Below are 3,432 nucleotides of genomic sequence, written 5' to 3'. Positions count from 1 at the left end.
TTCGTGGGCTTCAATTCCTGGACCTGGCACCTGGCACACTGTAGGTGCACAAGCAAATACCTGAGTGAACGAATGGATGTCACCCCTTTGGGGACCACGTGGAAACCCCGGAAGTGAAGGTCTTAGTTTGGGCCCATCCAGCTGAAAACAGGTGTAAATAATGTAGGCTAAGCCCAGTGGAGAGAAAATCTGCAGCTTAGTTGGTCCTTTGTTGAGCTAGATTCAGCTGAGTCAGGAAATCCTTCGTGATGGCAAGATAGGCCCGGGGCAAGCTGGGCCGCACAACTCACCCTCTCAACACAGACCTTGGATGTTGAAAGTGAATACAGTGCACTGTCCTCACAACGGCAGAAAGGAGGGGAACGGAATCGGGACCACCTGTACTAGCCTTACAACTTCCTGTGAATTTACATTTCAACGTAAAAGGTTACAATGTACAGCGAGGATCTGTGGAAGCCTTGGGGAGGCAGGTGTCAGGTCCACGACAGCCTTTCTGACAAAGCCGTCTGAAAATGGAATAGGGGTGCTTTAAAGACAGCCCTCCCTCCCTAGAATCAGACAGCCGACCACAGCCACCCCCACAAGCTGACAGTGTCCTTCATCAGTGAGGGCCCAGGCTGCCTGGGTTCCAATCCCAGCCCTAAAAGTTACTTCTTCTACTGTCTTGGATGAGTTATTTCATTTCTACAAGTCTTCATTTCTGCATTAAAAAATGGTAGCTACGACTGGGCGCGGTGGCTCGAGCCTGTAATCCTAGCACTTTGGGAGGCCAAGACGGGCAGATCACGAGGTCAGGAGATCGAGACCATCCTGGCTGACATGGTGAAACCCCGTCTCTACTAAAAAAATACAAAAAACTAGCCAGGCGAGGTGGCGGGCGCCTGTAGTCCCCGCTACTTGGGAGGCTGAGGCAGGAGAATGGCATAAACCCGGGAGTTGGAGCTTGCAGTGTTGCAGTGAGCTGAGATCCAGCCACTGCACCCCAGGCTGGGCGACAGAGAAAGACCTAGCTTCAAAAAAAAAAAAAAAAAAAGGGCCGGGCGCGGTGGCTCAAGCCTGTAATCCCAGCACTTTGAGAGGCCGAGACGGGCGGATCACGAGGTCAGGAGATCGAGACCATCCTGGCGAACACGGTGAAACCCCGTCTCTACTAAAAAATACAAAAAAACTAGCCGGGCGAGGTGGCGGGCGCCTGTGGTCCCAGCTACTCGGGAGGCTGAGGCAGGAGAATGGCGTAAGCCCGGGAGGCGGAGCTTGCAGTGAGCCGAGATCGCGCCACTGCACTCCAGCCTGGGCGACAGAGCGAGACTCCGTCTCAAAAAAAAAAAAAAAAAAAAAAAATGGTAGCTAGGCCAGGCACAGTGGCTCCCGGCCATAATACCAACAATCCCAATGCTGAAGCAGGACAATCACTTGAGCCCAGGAGTTAGAGACCAGCCTGGGCAACAAAGTGAGATCCCATCTAAACAAAACAAAATTTTTCAATTAGCCGGGTGTGACGGCCTGCACCTGTAGTCCCAGCTATTTGGGAGGCTGAGGTGGGAGGTTCACCTGAACGCAACAATTTGAGGTTGTGGTGAGCTTTGTTCATTCCACTGCATTCCAGCCTGGGAGGGCAAGGCCTTGTCTCCAGGGGAAAAAAAAAAGTAGATAAAACCACATTAGACTTTATTGGCAATTGTGTTATTCTTTCCACATGGCAACAGCCTGCAGTGGGGGCTCCAGTTTGGCTTGCTGGTCTCTTCTGGTGGCAGGCACTGCTGTCTCTACCTTCCAGGGTGGCAGTTGCCCCGAAGGGCTCTAACTTGCCATTGGAACTTCACCCACAGCCCAGAAGCCTCCATTCACAACCCTTCCCACACTCCACTCTGACTTAGAGAACCTGGAAAACGGACACATGGACACGAATCTGAAAGTCTGAGTGGTTGCCCTCAGACAAGGGCCTACGGCTTTATTAACAGATGTTGAGGAAGCTTTCAGGTGCTGGCAGCCATGAGGGTCTGGTTTTAAGAATGGCCTTTAAGGAAAAGCCATAGCAGGCGGGCTGAGAGAGGTGGCTCCAGCTCAGCCCCGCCCCCAGCACAGGCTGACAGAAGCCGAGATCCACATCACCGCCTGGCGTGCAAAGGAGCTGAAGACAAAACCATTTTTTCCAGCTTCTCTACAAAGTCAATTTATAAGCAAGTTATTAAAGTGAAGCATCCATTTATAGACTGGTACAAATATCAAAAATAAGCAGCTTAGATGAGTAGAGGCTGGAGTGCATTTTCTGCTAACAAAAACCACTGTGATATTCTCCAAGTTTAGAGGAAAAGTCTGAGGCCGACTCAGATGTGGCAGAAATAAGTGGGTCTGAAGTGCATTTTCAGTTGTTTCTACCCGGAAGGAGCCGGGATGATACAAACAGGTCTGGGGTTCATGGCTCTGGTGAGTGCCCAGACAACTGCGTCTCTGCTAGGATGCTCGTCCTCACTGCGGCTATCTGGGCAGATGGCTGTTGGCAGGCTAGGGACGACGATGAAAAACTGACAATATTTTAAAAACCCAGTAGGGTCCACAGCAGTGTTTGAAATGACAGGCTTTTTATTTCTCAGGAACAGCCGAGATGACCTCCAGAGGTTTCCAACGAAGCTGTAACAATCCACCCTGCAGCTCTGTGACAGGGAGGAGGGCGAATCCAATCCATCATCTTACGCCAGACTTCAGCCCTGCGGGAGCTGCCGCCGCCAAAGAAAGCGGGGACCTGGGCGGACTGCATCCCTCCCCCGTGTGGAGAACGTGACAGATGTGAAGGTCGGGCTGACAGACACACGGCCTGCAGCAGCCCAGCCAGTCCCACACAGCATCGAGCCAAGTCATTTAAAAAGGATTCAGGCCACTGCCTTTTTCTCGGGGAGGAGCAGCCAGCATGTGCCCTGCAGCTCACTGGGCCTGTCTAATCACACAGCAGTGGCAAAAGGAGTATCTGCCAGACGCTTCCTATCACTCTATTCTGTCTCCAAGTCCACCTGAAGTTCACCCCGTTTCCCCAATGACTTAGAATGGCTTTGTGCTTAGTTTTAATTGTAGTTTGTGCTATTCTGTGAATTAACAATTCAAACAAAATAAGAAAGACACGTTGTGAAACAGTAGAGGAGCTGGAGACTCTGTCTCCATTCCCCTCCTCATCACACACAAGTCATGCATCTACCAAAAAAAAAAAAAAAGTGGCCTCTGAGGCAGCACAGGCGTGACAGATGAGGAATCTGCAGCTCAGATTCAACAGGCACCTGCCAAGTCCACACTCAGGACTGTGTGACAGCCTCAACAACATGAGGTCCAGACACATTCACTGTGGAAGGCTCTGACCAAGTGAACAAAGCCATCAGCTCTAGCAAAACGGACACCGCCTTCTTCCTCCCCCACTTCTCACCTGGTAAGTCTGGGAATCAA

The 3,432-nt window shown here is 51.3% G+C and overlaps 1 protein-coding gene across 1 annotated transcript in view; it reads right to left on the bottom strand.

Annotated features, from left to right (window-relative positions):
* Positions 1-1,910: 1,910 nt before the first annotated feature.
* Positions 1,911-3,432, bottom strand: part of BIRC5 (baculoviral IAP repeat containing 5) — a 12,627-nt gene continuing 11,105 nt past the window's right edge. Inside the window, exon 4 of the mRNA XM_003913516.4 lies at positions 1,911-3,432. This exon is cut by the window's right edge and continues 356 nt beyond it. The gene's annotated coding sequence lies outside the window, so the exon portion shown is untranslated.

Source organism: Papio anubis, chromosome 17 (assembly GCF_008728515.1).
Source record: "Papio anubis isolate 15944 chromosome 17, Panubis1.0, whole genome shotgun sequence".
Classification (NCBI taxonomy): domain Eukaryota; kingdom Metazoa; phylum Chordata; class Mammalia; order Primates; family Cercopithecidae; genus Papio; species Papio anubis.
This window is presented reverse-complemented; position numbering and strand designations above follow the sequence as displayed.